Below are 13,674 nucleotides of genomic sequence, written 5' to 3' on the forward strand. Positions count from 1 at the left end.
ATTGGCTGGAGTCTTGTTGGTCCACGACATCCTCACTTTCATGAGTGACGGTTGGTGCTGGCTCTTGGCTGGGGCAATAGGGGTGACTAGACCACATACCATTCAAAAACAGCACAAGAGGGCAAGCCACCAGGTGTAGGCACTTCTCAAGTCTGGTGAGGCCACATTTGCTATTGTCCCATTGGCCAAAGTAAGTCACATGGCCAAGTACAGAATCAGTGTGGGAGGGGCCCCCCCAGATTATGGATACTGAGAGGGGAATTATTACAGCCATTTTTGTAAAAATATCTACCACAGCCCCCCAGTCTTGAGAGCGTAAGTCACAGAAAGCCCGTCCATCTGCCATAGGCTGGCTCTAGGCTCTACCTGTCCATCCTGGGGCTGCATAACTTCCACTACATTCCACAAAGCAGGAAACCTGGGCATGCGTTATTATTACCCTGCCACTGTCAGCCTTCCAATTCCTTCCTCAGCCAGATTTGGAGCCCTTGGGCTTAAGTTTTGGATATCCTTGGGTCAAGAGGGCACCTGGAACACCTTGCTGCATCTCTCCAAGGCACCTAAGCAATCATAGACCCAGATGTCTGGTAAATTCAGGAGAAAGTCAAAGGGAAAATTTTCTGCTCTGAACTTTGAGGATGAGTAAGACTTTCTGGGCTCAAACTGGAAAAAAGTATCAGTTTCCTACTGTTTTGTGATGATGTTTCTTTATCTGAAATTTCACTTGAGCTTGTCTCGGCAAAAGCAGTTGTATTTGAAGTTTTTTCTCTGTCCTTCCAGAAGTCCCTCCTGTTTAAGAAAACCCTGATTTCTCCTATAATTTCAAGATCTCCCCGTAATGTTAGAAACAATCCTCAGCCAACCCTTTATCCAAAGAGTGCTTTGGAAATAGGAACCCGAGGGATGAGACAGTGGAAAAAACCCTGAAGCCTTTTCAGCTGTGCTGCTGCGTCACGGAAACAAACCAGGCACCTGCATCGGGGCCTCACAGCAGACCCACGAGAGCCTTCATCTTAGCTCTTCCATAGATTAGCAGACAACGCCCGGCTCACCCAGCTATCTAGTCAGGCACTCTCAAAGAGCATTCTGAGACCTGGCTGTTCATTTTCTCAAATCACTTCAGATATCAGATGGCAGACTCCTAGGATCACACCCTGGGCAGAAGAGCTGTCCACTTGTTCAATCCTCTACCGGCTTCAGGTTACTGAAACCCCAAAGCAAAAAAAAACAAAAGAAACTAAAAATGTAAAGCCTTCAAAATTCTTTAATCGGAATGCTCTCTTAAGTTGGGTCCTCCCAGAAGCAGACCCTGAGAGAAGGATGTAGTGCACATACTTTATTTGGGAGATAATCCTAGGAAGCAGTGAGCAGGGGAGCTAGATGGGGTGGGAAAGAAGCAAATACAGGGGACATCAGAGTGCAGGGTATCACCTGCTGGGGTTCAGTCCTGCTAGGACCTCTCTCAGAGGGAGTACACAATATGCCTGAATTACCCCACCTGAAGGGCAAGGAATTTAGGGTATTTATGTACCAACTCCCATCCTTCAGTAGCTAAGGGCTCTTCCCAGGAGTGTAAACTTGCACCCAGCCCAGTAAGAGGCTAAGCCTACTCCTGAGACTGGAGAAATCCCCAAGGCGCCGAGTCATAGATGCTTGTCATAGAGGCTCTCAGAATATATAGGAGAGGTGAGTACCAAGGTGATATAGGTGGAGCATCAAGAATGGCTGCTACGATTTTGCAACTTGTCATCTCCAGACACCCCAAGCATCAAAACAGCTGTCTCCAGCTTTGGCACATTGATATTTCAGCCCTTCATTTATTCAACATGTATTCACTGGGCTCCAACTGGGTACCATTTATTCAGCACCCATCTGCTAGGCATTAAGCTAAGGTTTTTGCATACATCATCTCATTTGATTCCCATAACAACCTACAAGGTATTATTTGTTTCGTTTTACAGCTGAGAAAACTGAGATTCAGTGAGTAATTTAAGGTAAGTAAAATTACCTTAGTCCCTCAGCTTGAAAATGACAGAGCTAAGATTCTAATCCAGGTCCATTTTCAAGTCTAAGCTCCATTCACTGTAACCCCAGCCCAGTTCTCAAGTTGCCTCTAGTGAGTTAACTCCTGTTCCTTCAGTGTTGCAAACCCTCTCTAAGGATAGTGGACTGTCCCTCACATCCTCCAGGCCCCCCTTACCCTGAGCCCTGTGACCGCTTTTTCCGAGCTCACTACATCTTTGAATCTCCGGATCCTTAAACACCTTCAGCTCACACCCACCCATGATCTGTGCTCCTCCAACCAGTATCTGTCAGGGGTTTTGGCAGGTCCTGCTACTTCCGGTTTCCTACTAAAGGAATCGGAGAATCATCTCTTTGTGGCATCTTGTGATTTTAAGGCTGATTTCACCCATGAGCCCCAAGCAAACAGGATCAAATGGTTTGTTTTTAAGCATCAGACAAAAATGTAAGTCCCACTTTACCGTTGTTAATATTTTAAAAATAAAATGGCGTGGGGTGAGGAACAAGAGAGGGAATAATTAATTCCAGCCTGCCAGCAGGGGAGTGGGAAGGAGTCAGCAGCTCCTGCAGTCCCAGGGAGTATACCACAGCAGTCAACACAGAACTTCAGCCTCCAGATGGCAAAAAAATATAAAGGGGAGCATGTGGGGTGCAAAACGCTGCTGCACAGCTCCATTTTAGAGCCATTATATCGGACTTCATGGGAACCCTGCTACCACTTTGAAAAACATTATCGATAGAGCGTCAGTGCCAGTATGAACTCTGCTGCTCTGGAGTCAGTACTGGTGAGTGGCAGAAACTCTCCACCCCTCATGGGACAAAAACAAATTAAAGTTGGACTTGAAAGAACCAAAACAAGAGGTCTTTGATGGAAAATGCCCTGGTATAGATCAGTGAGTGTAAATTTCACGCCATGGGTCCAAAGAGGCCATTTAAATGGTACAATCCAAAGTGCTTTAATGGAGAATGAAGGTTAGAGTGCCTTGGGTCATTCACACCTAGTTTTGAATCCCATCTTAGATCCCAGCTCTGGGACCTTTTGAACCACTCAATGTGCCATGCCACCCCTGTGCCACCAGGGGTGGTATTACATTGTAGAATCATGGAATGTTGAGCTGTAAGAAATGTTGCGAAGCCTTCAACTCAACCCCCTCACTCACAAGTAAGGACACTGTTGTGACTTTGTTATAACGCTTGCTAAGTGGAGCCTCCACACTACACTGCGATACCCGTGAGCCTTCCCTAAGCAGAGGAGTGGAGGGAGACAGGAGCAGGTAGAAGCCCTCTGACTTGGGGGAGGCAGCACCGGGAACCCACAGGGGCCTCTCTGGAACCCAGGTGTATTCCTTATTTATTGCTGTGAAACAATATTACCTCAAACTTAGTGGCTTAAAACATCTCACACATTCCATGGGTCAAGGGTCTGGGCACCCTGTGGCCGGGCTCTCTGCTCAGGGTCTCACAGCTGCCGTCCAGGGGTCAGCTGGGCTGCGTCCTCATCTGGAGCCTGAGGTCCTCTTCCAAGCTCATTCGGGTTGTTGACAGATTCAGTTCTTGCATTGTAGGGCTGATTCCTGGCTCGCTGGTCGCCAGGAGCCATTCTCGGGTCCTTTTGCCACACAGCCCCCTTGCAGACCCTCTCACAGCATTGCAGGTTACTTCTTCGAGGCCAGCAGGAGAATTTCTTCAGGGAGGGCCAGCTCCCTGGTTTAAGAGCTTCTGCCTAATTAGGTCAGGCCCACCCCAGAAAATCTCCCTTTTGATGATCTTAAAATCAACTGATTGGGGACCTTAATTACACCTGCAGAATCACTTTACCCTTTTCCATTGAACATAAGCTAATCACAGAGTGACATCCTGTCCTATTCACAAATGCCCACACTCAGTGAGAGGAGATTACACACAGAGCTATGTGGGAACGTTGAGAGCTGTCTTAGAGTTCTGACCCCCACCCTGGGGTAAAGGTCAGTTCTGCTGCCTGCAGCCATCTACAGGCTCCTACCCTAGAGGACACCTGGATCCACATCGCAGTCAGCGGCCTCCCAAATGACCCTTTCTCAGCAGCCAGCGCTCGCTCTGAACTGGATAATTTGGTTGTTTGCAGACCTGCCTGCCAGCCTGAGTTGGGGCCCGCGTGCACTTTTCTGACCTTGATTGCCTCAATCCACAGTCATTGTTCCAGAAGAGGCAAGGCCCTCAGAGCCCTGGAAGAGCAGGCAGGGGCCTCTAGAGGAGTCGACTTGCAGAGTTTGCCATTAGCAACCCTGGAGACTGATGCAAATGACTTCATTCGCTCTGTGGAGCCAGCAATCACTGTGGGCACTGGGGGTCCTTGACATGAGCTACGGATACGCCTCTGTGAAGCAGCTGCTGGGGGTAATGGGGATGCCCTGCGGCCTCTCTGAGCTTCCATGGAGCTGAGCAAGAAATCTAGGGCAGCCCACCCTGCTCAAGAGAGGCCAGTGTGGACTGTAGGGCCCTCAGCATGCTGAGTCCTGCCAAAGCTGGGCTTCCCTGAACCAGAAAGAGCAGCGAGGACTTGGCCAGAAAGACAGGGATTGGGACAGACCTCGAGGGGGCATGCTGGCAGAGGGGTGCCATTGTGGGGCAAGGGTGGTCTCTTTGTTCTATGATTTATAGGCAGCCTGGCAAAGCCTCCTGGGCCTCCGAGGTCATCAGTGGGTTCAGATCCTCGTGCTGTGGCGTTGGAGTTCAAAGCACCGTCGACTCTCCCTCCCTCCCTCCTTCTGTCACCCCCATGTATTTACTGAGCATCTATTACATGCCTAGTGCTGCTCTAGGCACTGGGGAAACAGAGTGAACAAGTCAGGCAAGATCTCACGTGGAGATAACGTTTTAGTGGGAGGAGACAGACATCCAACAAACAGGCAGACAGACAAGAACCACATCAGATGGAACAGGGGCTAAACAGGAGATTAAAATAGTGTGAAGTGGAAATGTGAGACGGGGTGAGGGCGGGCCTCTCTGAGGGGATGGCAGTCAAGCTCCGGAGAAGAAGGCACCATCTTGGTGGGGGCTAGTATTTCAGGAAGGATGGTGTGTTTTCAATAGCAAGTGGCCAGAGCTGTTGGAGAAGATGGGGTGTGAAACGAGGCCGGGAGTTAGGAAGCGCCAGATCAGCGAGGACTGCACAGCCTGGTGAGGGGTCTGGCTTTTGGTGGGGGAGTACTGGAAGCCTCTGGAGAGTTCTATGAAGGGGACTGACGTGATGTGCCTTATCTTTTTCCAACATCACTCTGGATTGGGGTGAAACAAGAGCGGAAACAGGGAGCCCAATAGGAGGTAGCTGTGGATGGAGAAATTGAGACCCAGTGAGAGGACATGACTTACTAGGGGCTCCCAGCTAGACAGGGATGGCCAGCTGGTGAGCATCCTTGGAGTGGGAGGCCACTGGAGGACCCTATCTACTGTCCCCTCAGTCACCGCCTGGAACAGGATGCGGGCTGATGTAAGTCTGATTCCCTGGTTGTAGTGGAATACGAGTGCAAGTGATTCAGTGAGAAAGGATTTTCAGGTCAGCCTGTAATAACACGAGAGGAACAGGATGGGGCAGGGGTAAGAGCCTGGCAAGGATGCCATCTCAGCTGTGGACTAGCAGTCTGATCCTCAGCTCTGGAGTGTGGGTTGCATCACAGTTCATCCTGCCTTGAGGCAAGGAGGTAGCTCTGTATCAGTCAGTCCCTGGGCAGCCTGGAAACGGCCAGGCATCTCAGGGGAGGTGGGCCCTGTCAGTCAAGAGCAGGGCTCAGGAGAAATGACAGGTGTAACCTGTGAGCCACAGCAAGCTCAGCATCTGGGAAACTGGTACACCTGCCAGCAAAGAGTAACTGGGATGTGGGCAGGGCACCTCCAGCATCCATTATGGTAGCCACTACGCTTCTAGTGAGGGAGGGAGATGACTAGTCTGTGAAGCGCCCTGCTGCCAGAAAACACTGAACCCAAATGTAAAGAAATTAAATGAGCTAACCTGGGAGGTCTGTTACAGGAGAAGCCTCTCATTGCCCACAGGTCCTCTTCAAAAAACCTTTAAATAGTCACCTCCCACTAGGCACTTAACTGATTCACGGCTGTTTCATTCACCCAGCTCCTCAGGAATAAATTCCTTGCATGCTAGAAGGTGTCAAAAACCAAACTCTGCCCGCTGAATAAAACAAAGCAGAAGGATGAGTTTATTGCAAGGCTTTGACCTGCATGCAAACTGGGAAACTCAAGACTCTGGGAGCAATGAGTTCTGAGTTGCTCACAGACTAAGGGATTTTTATGGGATCATAGGGAAGTTATTTGTCTTTTTCAGCTGACTGGTTGCCCAGTGGTCTTCTTTCTCATTTGGATCAGGGGAGCTGAGTGAGGGGAACAAGGAAATCCAGAGCTGGCATGAACAGACCTGGAGTTTGAGGATTGGCTAGTGTCCTCTTCTGATTTCTGAGAAGAGCTGTAAATTCCTGTAAGTCTAGTTTACATTTCCTTTATATGCCTGTATTGACCATGTACATTTTGTCCCTGACAATAGTGACTCCATTTAGTTTGGTTCTCCAAAGGTAGGTCTGAATACCCACTTAGCCAGCATAATAGGAGATTAGGATTAATCTAACCAGTACATTAGAGTGTCCCACCAAAGAGATAAGGTCCTGTTTCTGAGGATAAATGTGAGAGTAAATTTGCAAGGAGTGCTGTTCCAGAAAGAACCACTGTACCGTGGTTCAGTGGCTCAGGGGTAGAGCCACCTTAAAGCAGCTGCCCCTTGTGACTTTACTTAAAAGAAACTGGCTTTACCACTCAACTCAGGAGCTCTTAAGAATGTGGATCAATGGTTTCCTAAACTTGTCTGCACATCAGAATCCCCATGGATCTTATAAAAATTCCAAAGCTCAGGCCATATCTTAGACCAATCAAATCACAATTTCTGGAGGCATTCTTAATTTAGGAATAAAAAATAAATAAACTTTTTATTTAGGAATAATTTTAGGTTTGCAGAAAAGTTGCAAAGATAGTACACCTCCCACCCAATATCCCCCATTGTTAACACCTTACATTTTCACATTTGTACATTTGAACACATGGTACATTTGTCACAACTAAGAAACTGACATTACTATTAATCAAACTTCAGATATTATTTGGATCCTACCAGCTTTTCCATTAATGTTCTCTTCCTGGTCCAGGATCTAGTCCAGATACCACATTGCATTTAGTTGTTATTTCTCCCTGTCTCCTATGATCTATGACATTTCTCCATCTTTCTTTGTTTTTTATGACCTTGACCGTCTCGAGGAGTAGTGCCCTGCACCCTGTAGAATGTCCCACAATCTGGGTTTGTCTGCTGTTGTTCTTACCGTTAGACTCGAGTTATAGGTTTTGGGAAAGAATATGGCAGAAGTGAAGTGTCCTATTCATCACCTTATGTCAGGGGGGACAGCAAATCCATATTACATCACTGGTGATATTATACTACTTGCCCAAGGTAGTGCTTGCCAAGTCTTTCCCCTGTAGAGTTACTATTTTTCCCTTTCCATACTCTTATCTTTGGAAATGTGTCACTGAGTCTAGCCCACCCTCAAGGGGTGTGTGTGGGGGCGGGGGTGGAGGTGGTACTCAAACCCCACCTACAGGCAAAAATCTGAAAGACACATTTCCATGGCCATCATACTGTCCCCATCTCTTTGCCTTAGTTCCCAGTCACTATCGTGCGAACTCCTCAAATGATCCAGAACTTGGAATGCTCCTCAAATCTCCTGGGATTGAATCAGCACTTCCTGGCTGTTACCTTGGGCAGATTGTTTAGTCCCTTCTGAGCATCCTTTTCCTCATCTGAGGAATGAGTATCAATAGAGTATCTATTTCTAAGACTTGTAAAGATTACATTAGACAATGCCTATAAAGTTTTGACTACAGTGCCAGACACGGAGCAAACAGTCCATAAACGTTAGGTACCAACAGTAGTAATAATAGTGGATAGTAATGCCTTCCTTACTCCAGTCTTGTGCATCAGACATCTAGTGCCACAATAATTCACCTCAGTGACATAAAACAATAAGTTGGAACTTATATTTGAAAGGAACATATTAAACAACTCATTCCACTATGTTTATTTATTAAATGAACACTTATTTAGCACTTACTATATGCCAGGCACTGTTCTCATCATTTTCATAAATATTAACTCGTTTAGTCTTCATAAAAAGCCTATGAGGTAGGAACTACTCTTAGCCCCATTTTACAGATAAGGAAACTGAGGCACAGTGAGGTTAAGCAGCTTGCCTAAAGGCACACAGCCAGAAAGTGGCAGAGGCAGGATGTCAACTGAAGAAATCCCATTTTGGAGTCCATACTTGCAACCGCTACACTACGCTAAATGGTACAAACAAAATTATAGAGTGTTGGGAGACTGTTTAAAATGGGGCGGGGCCTGGTCAGGGGAGGGAGCCCCATCAGGGAAAGCATCTGTGAAATCTTGGGTAAATTTATACCAGGCAAGAGAAGGGTGTTGGGGGTTAGGTTAGGGGAAGGAGATCAGGGATGTATGGAAAGATTTGGCTCCCCCAAAAGCCATCCGACATTAAGTATCCTTTTCACAGGAAGTCTCCTTCTCTCTTGCTTTCTTACCTTCTTACTTGCTTTCTCAATTCTTGAATGTGCCCTTCGGAAAATTCAGTAGGTCTTTGATTTTAGGGAGATAGGAGTGGGGAAGACGACGCTTTCCATAACTCATACTGGTGGTCAGTATAAAAGAATCTGGACCATTCAAAACAGATCCTTGTGCTTTGTCTTCCACGCTTAAGAGAATCAATCTGTCCTCCTTCATTTTTATGTCAGGAGTTTGGTAATGCGAAGGAAGAAGACTTAGATTAGCTATTAAATTATGTTTCGGGAGAATGAACATTAATTTACATTTGGGAGTCAAAAATAAGTACTATTTTCTGGTCAGTGTGGGTTTCAAAGTATTGCCAGGTCCACGGCCTGGGTATGTCTCTAGATCCATATTCCTGCACCTGAACTCAGCTACAAACTTCTTGGCGGCAGGAATGCTATCTTATTCATCTTTCACACACTCACACTGACAATTCCCGCACAGCAGGTGCTTGATATGTGTTTTTAAATGAATTTATAATTAAACAGACTCATGATGAAGTGCTGTGGCTTGCTTTTTTACCACTGCAGCCATATTTGAAACCTCAAGAGCACATGTAAATTATAAGCTATGTCCTTTCCCTTGTCCTGTCTTGTCCCCATATAAAATCATCTTTCTGCTTCCAAAATTGGCAGGGAATAAAGTATGTTAATTCACATCATGACTGAAATTTTAAACACACCTTTACTGACACCTGAGACTTCAAAACTGTATGTCCTTCAGCCCAGGTAACTAGTGTCCTCGAGTTTGGCATTATTTAGTGGAGCTCATTGGAATTCATCTTATGCTTGACTATGTTGACTCCACTTCTGTCTGAAGCCTGCTGGGAAAACTCAGAACTCCAGGGGTTTCACTGGGGCCATGTTGACTCTGAGCTGATTCTGAGTGGTTGTATTTCAAAGATAGAGTCTCACATTGAATTTTCCTGGTTGAGAGCAAAAGAAAGTATGGTGGTGGGGGGTGTGTTCCATGCACATTTGTATGTGTTTGTGGGGTGGGGACAGAAGGTGGAAAGAAAGAGATGAAAGGGGCTGACCAATTTATTGAGAGGGGAGCAAATTGTACTTGGAGGGTTCTCCTTATCAGTGAAGACTGAACGATCAGCTGAGCCCAAGAAATGTTGACGTTTGGCTAAAACATAGAGAAGAAAGGAAAGAGGCAAGCCACCTTGACAATGGCAGATGTGTGTAGGGGGCTGGTGCTTTTGCTATCCACCATGCCCAGAATCTCCACCACTACCCCAGCTGTCATCCACAGCACACACAGAACCCGAGTGAAAACAGTGTCCTTGCTGGGAAATCTCACTTTCCAGACAAGTCTCCTGAACTTCCTACCAAATCACCACCTTTTAAGCCATAAAGAATTTCATAGGCCCCTCAAAATCCATAAAGAATAGATATGCTAAGAGTGGCCCTATAAAGGGAAAAGTAGGGATAAAAGGGGAGAATTAATCAGTACCCGTCACTAATAGTCACTCTCTAGGAGCGCTTGCCAGCACCCAGTACAACATCTCTGTTAGGGCTCACATGGTCAGTCAGACACAGTATTTATTGAACATCTATATCCTAGGCACTGTCCTGTCATCTGGCTGAGATCTAACATAAGCATTAATGGTGGGTGCTCCAGCCTCAGATTTGAGGGAAGCTATTTAACCTTCCTATTCCTCAGTTTCTTCATGTATAAGGTAGAGAAATGATAATGGGGTTGTTGTGGAGATTATCACACACAAAGAGGTCAGACACTACCTGGCATGCGGTGAGTTAACTATGTGTCAACTGTGGTGTTTCCAGGCACTTAAGATGGCCAAATTCATCTAATTAAAATCAATATGACCCAAAAGTTAGAACAGAATAGGCAATTTCTCAACAGGTAAGCAAGGAGATTTCTTACTCCCTAAAGGATGGGTGAAGCTGCAGAGGACACCCTAGTTCTGCCCAGAATGCTGCACCTGAGGTCTCATTAATTAATGGCCATCAGCAGAGCAGTAAAGAGATAGATTGGTGGTAACATCTGGGTCCAGCCCTACATTGATTTGTTTTCAGGCTCCTGAAAGAAATGAGATGCCAACACTATTTTCCCAACTCCATTCTTCCTGTCCTGGCCCATAACTTCAGTATTGCCTTTCAGACCAAGATAGACATTAAAGTGGAAATAAATTTCAGCTTCAATAGAGGAAAAGACTAAGAATAGACTGGCTGGTTATTCCTGAGATGCCATGTGAAAAATTTATATTAAGTCAGGCTTCTTTTTTTCCTCTTGGCCTATTTTCTTTTATTAAAGGACGTGAAGACAGCACCTTCCATTACGGATGTGTCTTTCGATCCTGCTTTATTTCCGCTCTACTTGCTGCCTGCTGCTTACTTATCCTGATAGTCCCACTGTCTGTAAAACTCTTAACATAAAAGAGTAAAAAGAAATTTGACTGCTGGATATTGAGGGAAGAAGAGGATGATGGCATAATAGCAAACTCTTGACGTATACCCAGTGTATCAGTTAGCTTATCCTGGGTAACAAGTAACCCCCCCCAACTTAGTGGCTTCAATAGTACTCATTTATTTAGCTTATGATTCTAAGTCAGTAATTTGGACTGAGTTCAGCTGGGCAGTGTTTCTCATCTTGGTTAGGCTCAATCTGTGGTCAGTTGCTAGGTCAGCTGGGGGCTAGTTAGAGTGACCTTAGCTGAGATGACTTATCTCTGTTCCAGATGGTCTGTCTTATGATCCATCAGGTATAGAAATCACCTCAGTCCAATCAATCATCTGGAGCCCAGGCCCATGGGTAATGAGGCCTAAGAGGTTTTTCTTCCTGATTGATTGCATAGGAATGATCAAACTCACACATGTATGTACAGAAGCCAATAAAAGATATGCTTGGCTCTAAGAATAAGGCATGAATGGAGGGAGACCCAAGAGGACCCATATGATATTCCATAGCCAACCCAATAACTCATCCAACTCAGCTATTAACACTTTCCCTTCTTTATGTACATCATTGTTATAGTGTTTCTTCTGGTTATAAAAACAATTCAGTAAGGCCAGACACTATAAAACTCTTAGAGGAAAACATAGACAGAACACTCTATGGCATAAATCACAGCAAGATCCTTTTTGACCCACCTCCTAGAGAAGTGGAAATAAAAACAAAAATAAACAAATGGGACCTAATGAAACTTAAAGGCTTTTGCACAGCAAAGGAACAAGATGAAAAGATAATCCTCAGAATGGGAGAAAATATTTGCAAATGAAGCAACTGACAGAGGATTAATCTCCAAAATTTACAAGCAGCTCATGCACCTCAATATCAAAAAAACAAACAACCCAATCCAAAAATGGGCAAAAGACCTAAATAGACATTTCTCCAAAGAAGATATACAGATTGCCAACAAACACATGAAAGGATGCTCAACATCACTAATCATTAGAGACATGCAAATCAAAACTACAATGAGGTATCACCTCACACCAGTCAGAATGGCCATCCTCAAAAAATCTAGAAACAATAAATGCTGGAGAGGGTGTGGAGAAAAGGGAACCCACTTGCACTGTTGGTAGGAATGTAAATTGATAGAGCCTCTATGGAAAACAGTATGGAGGTTCTACCGTACAACCCAGCAATCTCACTACTGGGCATATACCCTTAGAAAACCATAATTCAAAAAGAGTCATGTGCCACAATGTTCATTGCAGCTCTATTTACAATAGCCAGGACACGGAAGCAATCTAAGTGTCCATCGACAGATGAATGGATAAAGAAGATGTGGCACATATATACAATGGAATATTACTCAGCCATAAAAAGAAATGAAATTGAGTTATTTGTAGTGAGGTGGATGGACCTAGAGTCTGTCTTACAAAGTGAAGTCAAAAAGAGAAAAACAAATACCATATGCTAACACATATATATGGAATCTAAAAAAAAAATGGTTATGAAGAACCTAGGGACAGGACAGGAATAAAGATGCAGATGTAGAGAATAGACTTGAGGACAGGGGTGGGGGAGAGGGTAAGCTGGGATGGTGCGAGAGAGTGGCACTGACGTATATACACTACCAAATGTAAAATAGATAGCTAGTGGGAAGCAGCCACACAGCACAGGGAGATCAGCTCAGTGCTTTGTGACCACCTAGAGGAGTGGGATAGGGAGGGTGGGGGGGAGACGCAAGAGGGAGGAGATATGAGGATATATGTATATGTATAGCTGATTCACTTTGTTATAAAGCAGAAACGAACACACCACGGTAAAGCAATTATACTCCAATAAAGATGTTTAAAAAAGAATTCATATAAATTGTAGAAAAAGTGTGAAGGAAAGTATAAAAAAGTAAGTCAACAATGACCTCATGGTCCAGAAGCAATAATTATAAATAATTATTATACTATATATATGGTATAACATTGGCCTTGCTTCTATCTATACTTAAATATGCAGTAATACCATTTGTTGAGCCCTATGTGTCAGCCCTTTTGCTAACTGCTTTACCTGTGTTACTTCATTTAATCCTTACAACAATAATCCACTTTAAAATGAGGAAAATGAGGCACAGAGAGGTTAAACATCTTGCCTGAGATCACACAGCAAGCAGTAGAGCCAGCATTTGCAGCAGTGCAACCTCACTCCTTAGCTAGTCTTGACCATGAGAATCTACTGTTGGTCTTCATATCCAGTGTTACTCGAACTTTAGTGTGCAGTGTGTATCAGAATCCCCTGGAGGACTTGTTAAAACACAGATTGCTGAGACCCCGCTCCAGATATTATGATTCAGTTGGCCTGGGGTGGGGCTTAAGAATTTTCATTTCTAGCAGACTCCAGGTGATGTTGATGCCACTGGTCCATGAACCACATTGGTCCACAAGCTCTGTTCACAGCAACATTGAGGTATGTACTGTTAATGCTGCTTCACAGATGAAAGGATGGAAGTTCAGAGAGGTTCAGTGAATGGACACACAGTTGGCCAGTTCTATGTTATACCCCTTTTCCAGTTTACGCTCATTGAAAATAATAAG

At 45.0% G+C, this 13,674-nt stretch overlaps 1 protein-coding gene across 3 annotated transcripts in view; it reads left to right on the plus strand.

The window, feature by feature from the left end:
- The window catches only part of SNAP25 (synaptosome associated protein 25), an 80,121-nt gene that overhangs the window by 15,196 nt on the left and 51,251 nt on the right, over positions 1 to 13,674 (plus strand). The window contains exon 1 of one of the 3 annotated variants that reach the window (XM_049699227.1): positions 6,379 to 6,487. The exons of the other annotated variants lie outside the window; for them this stretch is intronic. The gene's annotated coding sequence lies outside the window, so the exon portion shown is untranslated. Of the gene's footprint in view, positions 1 to 6,378; positions 6,488 to 13,674 lie in introns of those variants that run through there. 3 annotated transcript variants of the gene reach the window in all.

The sequence above is a fragment of the Orcinus orca genome, chromosome 16 (genome assembly GCF_937001465.1).
Source record: "Orcinus orca chromosome 16, mOrcOrc1.1, whole genome shotgun sequence".
Classification (NCBI taxonomy): domain Eukaryota; kingdom Metazoa; phylum Chordata; class Mammalia; order Artiodactyla; family Delphinidae; genus Orcinus; species Orcinus orca.